Source organism: Linepithema humile, chromosome 5 (genome assembly GCF_040581485.1).
Source record: "Linepithema humile isolate Giens D197 chromosome 5, Lhum_UNIL_v1.0, whole genome shotgun sequence".
In the NCBI taxonomy this organism is placed as follows: domain Eukaryota; kingdom Metazoa; phylum Arthropoda; class Insecta; order Hymenoptera; family Formicidae; genus Linepithema; species Linepithema humile.
This window is the reverse complement of record NC_090132.1, coordinates 13,522,803-13,536,663: the sequence shown is the minus strand read 5'-3', so window position 1 is coordinate 13,536,663 and position 13,861 is coordinate 13,522,803. Positions and strand designations below refer to the sequence as shown.

The 13,861-nt window shown below is 34.8% G+C and overlaps 1 pseudogene; it reads right to left on the bottom strand.

Annotated features, from left to right (window-relative positions):
• Nucleotides 1-5,099: 5,099 nt before the first annotated feature.
• On the bottom strand, nucleotides 5,100-13,501 carry LOC137000175 (zinc finger BED domain-containing protein 5-like; annotated as a pseudogene).
• Between the last annotated feature and the right edge of the window lie 360 nt (nucleotides 13,502-13,861).

Below are 13,861 nucleotides of genomic sequence, written 5' to 3'. Positions count from 1 at the left end.
AGTGCAATAAATCTTCGATCTATTTGACTGCATTTGTAAGATGTATTTGACTGCATTGTATGTTACCGTTTCTCCACTAATCTCCACAGTACAGTAACTTTTGCTAATATGCAGTAATTTAAAATAAATAGTTAAAAATTTTCCAGGTGTGTAATCTTTCGATAGAGATAAATGTTAAGAAGCAAGCGTGGCTAATCGATTAAGGCGAGTGGCAGGAATATTGAAAATCTTGTATTTGAAAACTGCTTTTGTAACATTTTTTTTCTTTTTCGATATTTGTTTCTAGCACTGTACCATCAAGTGAATCATTAGATAATGCTTTTGGCTAAAAAATATTATTTTATATTTATTAACAATAATTGCACATGTTAAATTGCACTTTGTTGCAATATGTATGTTGTAAAATGACTTCATTTTTCTATTTATAATAGCAAATTAGTATTCTTTTTAAAATAATTAGTTATTAGTTTAACATATGCAAATATATTATTAATATACGAAATAATATTTTTTAGCCAAAAAAACATTATTAACTAACTTACACTGTTAAAAACAAATGTGGAAAAAAGAAAAAAAAAAGTTGCGAAAATCAAGTCTCGAATACGGGACTTCGAATCCGCTAGGCACTCGCCTTACTCGATTAAAAGCGCTTGTTTCTGAGCATTTGCCGTTCACAATGTGTTTACGTCGGCTCGATGGTAGCAAGACAGAGACGTCCGCTCTCTCTCTATAGCCGAATGGCCGAGCGCACACAGACGCGTGACGTAAGCGCTTCTTACTTGTGTTGGGGCTCGAGAGCCGCGAGCCCGGTAGTAGATATCGCATCACTGAGAATACCCAAGATGCAAATATGAGAATATTACGATGGAGACTAAAATTAGCGGAATACGATTATGAAGTGGAATATAAAGCAGGTAAAATGAATGTAAACGCAGATGCATTATCACAAAATCCCATAAATCTTGAAGAAGTCGATTGTAAACCAGTTAGAAAAAGCAGACGGAAACGAAAAATTTCTGAAAATGCTAAAACAACCTTAAAAACGCAAAGAGAATTTGACGAAGAAGATAATTATAAATTGTACCTCTCCGATTCTTCAGAGGAAGATGATAATTACGAACTACGCCTTTCTAATACTGAAGAAAATGATAATTACAAATCGCATCTTTCTGATAGCGAAAAAGAAAATTATGAATTACATTTTTCCGACACCAAAGAAAACGAAAATGCAATTAAAAATAATACAGACTCAATACCATTTACCCAAGAAGAATTAGATGAACCAAATCAACAAATAATAGAGAGAGCATTAATTCACAGTCCACCTACACATGACAAAATACTAACAAGAAGTCGGACAGCACGACATCAAATTACCCATCAAGACGATTTATTAAAAGAACAAATAGACGATAACATTATATCGTTAGACGATAGAAATGATCCGCCTGATAAAGAAAACAGTGATGAAGACGAGGAACAAGAAGATATAGACAATAACCAAGAGATCAATATCAGAAATTATAGTAAACCCACTATTAATAATCAACAAATAATGAAAAATAATATAATTGAATCTCGCGATCTATTATTCTTACGTAAAGACAACATAGCATATTTTGTTGATACAAACGGTAAACCTTTAGATTCCGGTTCGCAAAGGTTATTCGAACGAAACAAACTTCCAAATTTAAATAATCTTACGTTAAACCAACCTAAAACCATTAAAGTGAAAAATTATTATCATATAATATTGCCGATAAGCGAAGAACAACGAGAAGGCCCAACATTAACTTTATCTCGAATCATAACCGCTTTAAATAACTTAAAGGAACTGTTAAAAATTAAAAAATTGAAACACTTAGTATTGCTAAAACGGATTTCATTAACAATGTACCGTGGAACAATATCAAAAATCAGCTACAATTAATATTCATTGACGCACCAATTAAATTAATTATTTGCAATGGATTAGTTAAATATCCACCTAGAGATCTATGACCAATAATAATAGGAGAAATGCACTGTTTACCCACTGGGGGACTCGCGGAGTAACTAAAACGTATAATAGAATCAAACATAATTATTACTGGGAAAATCTAAAAATAGATGTACAGCGTTTTATTCAACAATGTTTACATTGCTAATTAAAGAAACTAGTTCGCGTAAAAACTAAACAACCTATGGTAATTACCAATACACCCGGATCATGTTTTGATAAGGTCGCCATGGATATCGTAGGACCTTTGCCTAAAACCGAACGTGGCAATGAATATATTTTAACTCTACAAGACCAACTCACTAAATTCAGCATGGGAATACCGTTATCTGACCAAACTGCCGAAACGGTAACCGAAGCTTTCGTCGATCGATTTATTTGTGTATTCGGTTCTCCGAAGGCAATTTTAACAGACCAAGGTAGAAATTTTATCAGTGACTTAAGAGGATGCTGAAGTGACGGGCGAACTCCGACGCGAAAGCGTCATCATTTCGATGGTACTAAAAATGAAATGACATTATCGGCGCAGCCTACGGACCTATGCCGCGTAGGTCCGTGTGTACGCATTTGTTTGTAGTGGTGACTCACTACACTGACGTGTGGTCTGTGTATGTGTGTCATCGGAAGTTTGTAAACAAACGATGCTTGCGCTTGTTTCCTCGACTGAAATTTCGTTGCAAGGCTGCAATATAATGTCCGAGAAAACATAAACGTATACAAGGTGTCAAATAAATACAAACTAAATATGACAAAATAATAAATGAAAAATATACATATAATACTATATATATCACTGAAGAAAAATGTCATATACTTTTCTTATTTTTATCCTTATGTAGTAAATACTAAATAACTAATTAATCAATTAATTAATATATACATATACACATATATTCAATAAATAGTTATCTTTATTTTGTATTTTATATGATAATGACTGAAATAATGGAAGTATATATCATTTCAGTTATATAAAATACAAAATAAAGATAACTATATTCAATATGTATATGTATGTATTCAATAATTAATTAACTTATTTATTTATTTTGTATTAATTACATAAGAATAAATTTAGGAAAAGCATATAACATATTTTTCCAATTAGATATATAGTATTATACATACATTTTTCAAATAAAATATTTTATCATATCTAACTTATATCTATTAGACACCTTGTATAAGTCTATTTTGTCTCGTATGTACATCATTCAGCCATACGCTAGAATTTTAATTGCGAGAAAAAAGGTTAAATGACCTTATAAATTATCTGATAAAATATAAACAGACCACACGTGCAGTAAATTGCTAACTAAAATAAATACGTATTTCTTCAAATCTGTCAGCTGACGTTAGATCGCCTATGACAATATTTCTTAAAATCTGCCAGTTCACGAATAAATCGTCTTTGGCTCTCTTTTTTCTAAACGGTCAGCTGACGTTAGATCGCCTCTGACAATATTTATTAAAAATTGTTAGCTGACGTTAGATCATTTCTGACAATATTTCTTACAATTTGCTAGTCCACGAATAAATCGCCTTTAGCTCTCTTTTTTCTAAACTGTCAGCTGACGTTAGATCGCCTCTGGCTATATTTATTAAAAATTGTCAGCTCACGATAGATCGCCTATGACAATATTTCTTAAAATCTGCCAGTTCACGAATAAATCGTCTTTGGCTCTCTTTTTTCTAAACAGTCAGCTGACGTTAGATCGCCTCTGACTATATTTATTAAAAATTGTTAGCTGACGTTAGATCATTTCTGACAATATTTCTTACAATTTGCCAGTCCACGAATAAATCGCCTTTAGCTCTCTTTTTTCTAAACTGTCAGCTGACGTTAGATCGTCTCTGGCTATATTTATTAAAAATTGTCAGCTCACGATAGATCGCCTCTGACAATATTTCTTACAATTTGCCAGTTCACGAATAAATCACCTTTAGCTTTTTTTCTTCTAAACTGTCAGCTGACGTTAGATCGCCTCTGACTATATTTATTTAAAATTGTCAGCTCACAATAGATCGCCTCTGACAATATTTCTTACAATTTGCCAGTTCACGAATAAATCGCCTTTAGCTCTCTTTTTTCTAAACTGTCAGCTGACGTTAGATCGCCTCTGGCTATATTTATTAAAAATTGTCAGCTCACGATAGATCGCCTCTGACAATATTTCTTACAATTTGCCAGTTCACGAATAAATCACCTTTAGCTTTTTTTCTTCTAAACTGTCAGCTGACGTTAGATCGCCTCTGACTATATTTATTTAAAATTGTCAGCTCACAATAGATCGCCTCTGACTATATTTCTTACAATTTGCCAGTTCACGAATAAATCGCCTTTAGCTGTCTTTTTTCTAAACAGTCAGCTGACGTTAGATCGCCTCTGACTATATTTATTAAAAATTGTTAGCTGACGTTAGATCGCCTCTGGCTTGTCTTATTCTATATTGCCAGTCCACGAGAAAGCCGCCTCTGGCTTGAAGACAAGAATAAGAATTTTCTTCTAATTCCAGTTCACGAGAAAACCGCCTCTGGCTTGTCTTATTCTATATTGCCAGTCCACGAGGAAACCGCCTCTGACTTGAAAACAAGAATAAGTATTTTCTAATGCCAGTCCACGAGAAAACCGCCTCTGGCTTGAAGACAAGAATAAGAATTTTCTAATGCCAGTCCACGAGAAAACCGCCTCTGGCTTGTCTTATTCTATATTGCCAGTCCACGAGAAAACCGCCTCTGGCTTGTCTTATTCTATATTGCCAGTCCACGAGGAAACCGCCTCTGGCTTGAAAACAAGAATAAGTATTTTCCAATGCCAATCCACGAGAAAACCGCTTCTGACTTGAAGACAAGAATAAGAATTTTCTAATGCCAGTCCACGAGAAAACCGCCTCTGGCTTGTCTTATTCTTTATTGTAAGATACTTTTATTACGTCATATGCTCTATGTATATATATAATGTATATTATATGCTCCATATTATCTATATTCATATCAAAATATCTTTCTAAGAAATTGACATTATTTTATATACTTTTTTTACAATAAATGTATGATATATGCCATATTTTTTATTTCTAAAGCATGAAATATAAAGATATTTTTATTTTTTTGTGTCTATTATTTGTAAAATAATCTTGATAAAAGAAACAACATTAATTTTGCGACTTGCAATAATCTGTTTTATTATATGCTTCTTTTAAATACTTACAATTAGCCTTATTTTATGTGATTAACTTGGTATTTAAAATACGTATCAAAATCAAAAATGTATTTGTATTACAGTAGAAACGAAACATTCTTGTCTTACAACAGAGAGAAATGGCAAAATATAATATTGTCTAAAGTACAGTCTAATAAAAACTGTTAAAATTGAACATTTTATAAAACCACTGTGATTCATGAAAAATCAGAACTATTATTTAAAAAATATAAACATATTTTGACTGTGTGTTTTAAACTGCACCACACATTCAAAATTCACAGAATAAAATTATTTCTGCAAAGTTGTGTATAATGTCAGTGGAAGAGTGATTTATTTGTTATTACATATACATGATATTTTACCATTCTTCTCTGGTGTAAGACTACAATGTTTTTTTTCTACTGAACTAGAAATTAATTTTACATTTTGATGTGTATTTTAGATACCAAGGTAAACGCATAAAATAAGGCTAATTGTCAGTATTTAAAAGAAGTATATATTGAAACAGATTATTGCAAGTCACAAAATTAATGTTTTTTTTATCCAAATTTTTTTACACGTGATACATACAAGAAACTAAAAATACCTTTATATTTCATGCTTTATAAATAAGTTATATGACATATACATTTATTATAAAAATATATACAATATACAAAATAATATTAACTTTTTACATAGATACTTTGATGTGAATATACATAATATGGAGCACATAATATATATAATATAAACACATGAAGCACATGAATAAAAGTATTTTACAGAAATTAGAATATGAATGTATGTAACTAAATAATATAAATATTTGCAAAAATGTTGCAAAATTTATGTATAATACATACACTTTTTTATCCTTCAGAGTGCCTTCAACCCATTTTTTTCAGCCGGGTTTTGTAGCACATAACACAAACACACACACACACGCACAACTAACACACATAACTAACCTAAAAGATTCTGTATATGACAGATAGCACTGAGAACTGTATAGCGCCTCTATCCCAAAATCGCGGAACTAATCTATAGCTCTTTTTTACCATTTTCTTCTATATTGCACGCATGCTTTGCATAAATCTGGAAAAGTATGGCATTTTAAAAATAAGTCTCTAAGCTCTATTTTTTTGGTTTTCCATTATTGTTTCATACGCTCTTCTTCGGCACACACTCTTGTTTTGCAGATTGAAGCAGTATAATTTTGATATAAAAGATATAATTTTTTGAGGTGACATTGTCGATAAATTTTCAAAAATTTTTTTTATTTTTTGGTTTAAATTTCACTATCCACCGAAAGATTAGCATGTGCACTTTACTTACACCAAAGGATTTGTAATTCTATCAAAGCAATAAAAAATGCCATACTTTCCAGAAAATTAGAAGTTCGGTCGGTAACAATATGACTTCAGCATCCTCTTAATGAAAAAGGTAGATAAAATATTTAAAATTTGTAAATTCCGTACAACCGCATTCCATCCTCAATCAAACGGCTCATTAGAAAGATCACATCACGCATTAGGAGAATATTTAAAGCAATATGCAAGAGAACAAAAACAGTGGGATAGATGGATAAGTCTCGCGATGTATAATTATAACACTAGCCCGAGTCGAAATTTTTAGCCTAGATTAAACCTACAAGTTTTGTCGAATTTGGAGAACCAATGTAAGTTTTAATTCATATATATAGATATAACATTACATTGGCTATTGCCCTCCTTTGATACTAAAAATTGTTGCTTATTGCCGTTTTTTCCATGTGAAAGCTCAAAAGAGTATCTACTGAGAACCTCTAAAAAGGCTTCAGGTTCTATAAATATGTATTTCTAGAAAATAAATATTCAAAATTACTTAATAATCTATTATCTCATATACTCTACTTGCATTTAATGTATCTTGATTTCAATAAACAATATATTAATTATTATAATTTGCTTAACTGTAAATAGGCTACTATAAGCAAATATTATATAAATAATATTCACTTATCTCTTACATATCTATCTGCAGTTAAGTAAATTACATAATTAATGTATTGCGCTTATTGAAATTAAGATATGCATTAAATATAAATAAAGTAAATGTGGTAATAGAATATTAAATAATTTTGAATTATAGGTCAGATATGTAATAAAATATTAAATAAAATTTTGAATTTTAATTGTTTTTTGTTTATTCGAATAAATTTTTAGTTATTTATAATACTAAATATAATACTGAGTTGCACTTAATTTTTAAAAATATTTTTTACTATTCATTTGTTATTATTTATTTTATATTATAACCAGGGTCGGACTGGAACACCAGGGCCCATCGAGAAAATTTGTAAAAAGGGCCCCCACTCTAAAGCGCCGCGGCAAAAAATTTTTTTAGTTCAAGGTCAAACGTGTTTTAATGAAATTTGGAGATATTTTGTCCTTTAATTTGTTTGATGTTGTTTTTATTGTAAATTTTTTTGTATTGTAGTAAAGGTAGCATACGTAAAATAAATAACCATGTATAATGCATGTATTTTATTTAATAATAAAATAATATTTCTTTGGCTTTTAGTAAATATTCTTTTATAAATTGTCAGTTGCCATAACCTTTCAGACGAATTATAAGAAAAAATGAAAGGAGAACACGAAAGACAGTGACGCACTACAGATAGTTGACTAACGCTAACTCGTGCTCAGCGCTATCTTGGTTAGAGAAAGAAAGCACGTCGTTATTCAACTGTCGCAATCTGATAATTTAGAACTTAGATTATTATTTTTTTGCATAAAAAATTTAAAAAAAAAAATTTGGATTTGGGGGCCACTGGGGTCCCCAAAAACATAGGGCCCCCCGAGAAATTTCTCGGTATCTCTCCTGTCCAGTCCGCCTCTGATTATAACATTATATTAATCTGATATAATAGAAATTGAACTCAATTATAGATTGAATATTAATATTTTTATTGCTAGAAATTTCGATAAGATTTGGAGATTCAAAAGAGGTAGGAGTTGTAAGAACGAAAGTAGGAATTGTATGTTTAACATCAATAAAAATAAGGGTTTTCTAGGACAACAAGATTAAAGAAAGGCCAAAAGAAGACATAACACTTTCAAGATAGAACTTGTAGGCCAAGGAACATTATTAGAGGCACAAATAACCATGTATGAGGTTTATAGTAGGTTTTAAATTTCGACTTGGGAGTGTACATGAAGCAACTAAACACACGTCTTACGAATTAATCTTCGGTAAAATAGCACGAATTCCGTCAAATGAACCTCTAGCACCTGGCGATAAATTAGCAACTTACAACGAATATCTTGTAAATTTAGTTAGTCAACTCCACACAATTCAGAAAAATGCCCGAGAAAACGTTGTCGAAGCAAAAATTAAATCGAAAAGACACTATGATAAAAAAATAAACCCACAAACATTCAAACTTGGTGATCAAGTCTTTTTATTAAAAAGCCCTAAACCTGGCAAATTTGGAGATCAATACACAGGACCCCATGAGGTCTTAGAAATATTGAATAGAAATAACGTAAGAATTAAAATAAAAAAGAACAGTCGCGTTGTACACCCTAATCGCCTACGAATCTCACACATCAAACCAACTCCTAATAATTAAGTAACTTTATTAATTAAAATAAGTAACTATAAAAAATATATATAAATATATTTTACACAACAACAAATAAAAAAAAATAATAATAAATAAATAAATAATAAATTAGTTAGCAAATAAGTAAATAAGTAATAATAATAACAACAAGTTTGACAATTAAAGGTGCGCTATATTAATATACCTTAGACGCAGTGCTGCCAGTCGGGCCGGGTTGCCCCTCCAATCCCCTCCACAAACCAGGCCGTGCACAGTACTGTATTGTAAGATGTGTGGATCCCAGTAAACATAAATCTAAATTTTTATTTTTTTTTAATAATAAGGAAAGAATTTTAGAATGAGAATAGGAAGCGATAAAAATATTTATTTAAAAGAAAGGAATAGGATAGAATAGAATATAATAGGAAAATAAGTGTAAAGACACATTTTTATAATTACGAAGAAATGCTTTATTTGGCAGAAATAATAAATAATGAATACCAACATTTGTTACAAGGGTAAGGAAAACTGCCAAAAACCTTACCAGTATTCATGAAAACAAAAATTATAATATTTTTATAACATAAAAATAAACATTTCATTAAAATAAAATATTATATTATAAATTATATAATTATAAATTATATTACATATTAATATTATATTAATATATTAATATTATAAATTATCAGTCTTTTTTCATCTTTTTTTATAACATAAAATAAACTTTATAATTATTATGAACGACTAAAATAAAATATTCTTATCTGAAATAAAATATATTATTATCATAAAATAAAATAAAAAGATCTTAAAGACTAGACAAGAATATCTGAAATTAAAAAAGAACATTAATATTTTATAATTAATTAAAAAAATTGCTACATGTGCGAATAAAAAAGTTAAAACTATGAAAATTTAAATTTAAATTTAAAAAAAATTAAAAAAATTAAAATAAAAAAATTAATTACTATCAGATGTATGTTGCTTCGGATATAAGTTTTGCGTGTTGTGCAATTCTATATGTCGCGAATCTACTTCAAAATTTACACAAGTAATATTCTCAGCCTGAAAACTAGATTTAATTTTACAAATAGCGGAAATTGTATCATCAGCTAAACAATTTCTTTTCTTAGTTTTTGTGTCCGTTACTATTGGAAAGATCCGTTCCGCTTCGGCATTTGAATGAGGAAAAGTAAGAACGGACTTAACTAATAACTCTAAATTTGGAAACATCTTTTCCTCATTAAAATTTTTAAGATCAAATATTTTTTTCCACACCTCATCAATTTCTAAAATAACTAATTCTTTCTTTTCTAAATCATTAAAAGAAGTTGGCAAAATTCTCCACTCTACAGCTAATTTGCTAATATCAATATTTTCAATATTTAAACGCGTAGCAATAAATGACAAATCTTTAATTTGAACTCTACCTTCACGATAAAATGCAATTTTAGGATTTAAAAAAGTTAATTGTTGAAATAAAGGATCGTTATAAGGTAAACGTTTCATCATTTCTTTAACAGCTGTTTTATAAAAATCTAAACATTTTAATTTTACTTGCACAAATTCTAAAGGCTGAGTTTGCAAAAAGCTTTCACATAATGGTCCCACACATATATCGGTCAGTTGTTTCATATTATTTTCATCATCTACATTTAAAGTAGAGATGTCATCCAAAGTCTCTAAAATCATAAAATTATCAGCCATATTAAATATTATTTTTTGACTACTAGAATATAATTCATGTACTAAAATTTTGCGTGACTGAAAAAGAGCATTAAATGTATTGAAAAAATTTAACGAATATTTTAAAAATAATAAATAGGCTTTAATGGCATTATCATTTAATTGCGCAAGAATAGTTTCTGCAGATCTAGATTTTTCTTCTACAACGGCCGAATGAAAGTAATTTTGCAGAACTTCCTAATTATCAAGAAGTCTAGTCACGCATTGGTGTAAAGCAAGCCACCTTGTATTAGATAATTTTAACATTTTATGTTTTTCAACATTTAAAGAGTTTTGAACCATTTCTAAAATTGCACATCTTTTTGCACTACCCGAAATATAACTTGTAACATTTCTAATGGTAGTTTCACATTTTTGTGGCAATTTTTCACAAGCTTTACTAGCCACAATCGCGGATGAATAACAAATACAATTTAATAATACTACACCAGGTACTTCAGTTTTTAAACGCGAGAAAAAAGAATTATTACACCCGGTCATTACTGCAGCGTTATCACTTGCCATTCCAATAATATTTTTAATATTAATATTTTTTTCTTCTAAAAATGTTTTAAAAACTTCAAAAATTTTACTTGCAGTACAGTTTGTAGCATCTAATGCTAATAACTCTAATAATTGTGTTTTTACTTTTTTATTAATTGGCGAAACATATTTAACAAGCAGGCACATGAATTTTGTATTTGTTATATCTGTACTTTCATCAATTAAAATGGAAAATTTACATGTTTGCAAAATAGAAATTAATTTTTCTTCTTCGCGCTTTGAAATAATATTTTTAACAATACGAATACATTTAGTTCGGCCTAGTGTAAGATCTTGTGCAATTTTAGGTTCAAAACAAATATCTTTTATTAACGGTATTAAATGATCTACAGTAGAAAAAGCTACATTATGGTTGGCAAAAAAAGCTGCTAATTTTATTTCCGCGCGTTTTACTCTTTCATTATATTGCAAAGAATGCTTGTTATGATTATCGAGACTTTGAGTTTGACACTTCATATTATATATATGTGTAACCGTCTGTGAATGCTGTCTTAAATCCGTTTTGCAACATCTGATAGTTTTATTACATATAACGCACAAAGCTTTATTTTCTTCTGGATGGGGAGCTAACCATCCTTTAAAAATATCTTCCTCTAACCACGACTGATTAAAATTTCTAACTTTAACTTTTTTTTAATAGCTCCTTTCTCAATATTATTATTATCGTTATTAAGACTACTCATTTTTTAAATTTATCACAATAATATTGCACAAATAATATATATATATATTACACAAATAATATTGCAAACCGCTGCCGCTGCCGCTGCCGCTGCCGCTGCCGCTGCCGCTGCCGCTGCCGCTGCCGCTGCCGCTGCCGCTGCCGCTGCCGCTGCCGCTGCCGCTGCCGCTGCCGCTGCCGCTGCCGCTGCCGCTGCCGCTGCCGCTGCCGCTGCCGCTGCCGCTGCCGCTGCCGCTGCCGCTGCCGCTGCCGCTGCCGCTGCCGCTGCCGCTGCCGCTGCCGCTGCCGCTGCCGCTGCCGCTGCCGCTGCCGCTGCCGCTGCCGCTGCCGCTGCCGCTGCCGCTGCCGCTGCCGCTGCCGCTGCCGCTGCCGCTGCCGCTGCCGCTGCCGCTGCCGCTGCCGCTGCCGCTGCCGCTGCCGCTGCCGCTGCCGCTGCCGCTGCCGCTGCCGCTGCCGCTGCCGCTGCCGCTGCCGCTGCCGCTGCCGCTGCCGCTGCCGCTGCCGCTGCCGCTGCCGCTGCCGCTGCCGCTGCCGCTGCCGCTGCCGCTGCCGCTGCCGCTGCCGCTGCCGCTGCCGCTGCCGCTGCCGCTGCCGCTGCCGCTGCCGCTGCCGCTGCCGCTGCCGCTGCCGCTGCCGCTGCCGCTGCCGCTGCCGCTGCCGCTGCCGCTGCCGCTGCCGCTGCCGCTGCCGCTGCCGCTGCCGCTGCCGCTGCCGCTGCCGCTGCCGCTGCCGCTGCCGCTGCCGCTGCCGCTGCCGCTGCCGCTGCCGCTGCCGCTGCCGCTGCCGCTGCCGCTGCCGCTGCCGCTGCCGCTGCCGCTGCCGCTGCCGCTGCCGCTGCCGCTGCCGCTGCCGCTGCCGCTGCCGCTGCCGCTGCCGCTGCCGCTGCCGCTGCCGCTGCCGCTGCCGCTGCCGCTGCCGCTGCCGCTGCCGCTGCCGCTGCCGCTGCCGCTGCCGCTGCCGCTGCCGCTGCCGCTGCCGCTGCCGCTGCCGCTGCCGCTGCCGCTGCCGCTGCCGCTGCCGCTGCCGCTGCCGCTGCCGCTGCCGCTGCCGCTGCCGCTGCCGCTGCCGCTGCCGCTGCCGCTGCCGCTGCCGCTGCCGCTGCCGCTGCCGCTGCCGCTGCCGCTGCCGCTGCCGCTGCCGCTGCCGCTGCCGCTGCCGCTGCCGCTGCCGCTGCCGCTGCCGCTATTGCAGCTAATATCACAGATAATTACAAATAATTATCACAGATATACATATCACAATTACTTAGCTATTTGTTTTTCCTATTTCTTCTTCTTCATGTCACATCACACCATCACACGTTGTCTTGCGTCTTACCGTCTACCGCCTATCTGTTTACTGGGATCACGCGGTCACGCCACAGCTGCGCGCCCATAACACGTTACTGCGGTTACCATGGTTACGCGCGCGGGACTTTAAACAACGGAGGGGCAACCCGGCCCGACTGGCAGCACTGCTTAGACGTGCTAAATTTCAGATGGATCTCCGAGGATTTTTCATAATTGCCGTGCTAAATTTTTGGTTACGCGGCACTAAAGGCATAATAGGATATGACTGCGGATCTGCATCGACGAACATTACGACTCTATCATTACTGAGGATAGAGGAATGTGATATACCACAGCCAGAAGTAGCAGCTCAGAAGATTTATATACAATTGCTACAAATTAACGAATTTACCTCCGCGAGAGTTATACAATGCAAAATAGAAATAGACAGATTAATCAGGAGATGCGGAATGTTCTCTCACTCCATGGACGTGTACAACGGAAAGCACGCGTATATAGAAGAAGTATCAAGAGACGCCTGCCAACGAATGCATATGTATGGTACTTACGAAATTGAGAACACTCGAATAACAGGATTGAAATCCAATTAAACTGCAACACGACCGGTAACACTGGCCGGACACGTAAACAATGATGGCACCTGTTCCGGAACAATATATAGCGATCCATTTGGCACATGGAAAAAAACCGTGGTACTCGCACATAAAAATTACACTACAGGATTATATAGCTGACGTGAAGATAAACACAAACCGAGTCCAACTGAGGTCTGGAGTAACCTGCGCGTTGAGCGCAACACATTGCACTGACATCGAGGGTGGAGATA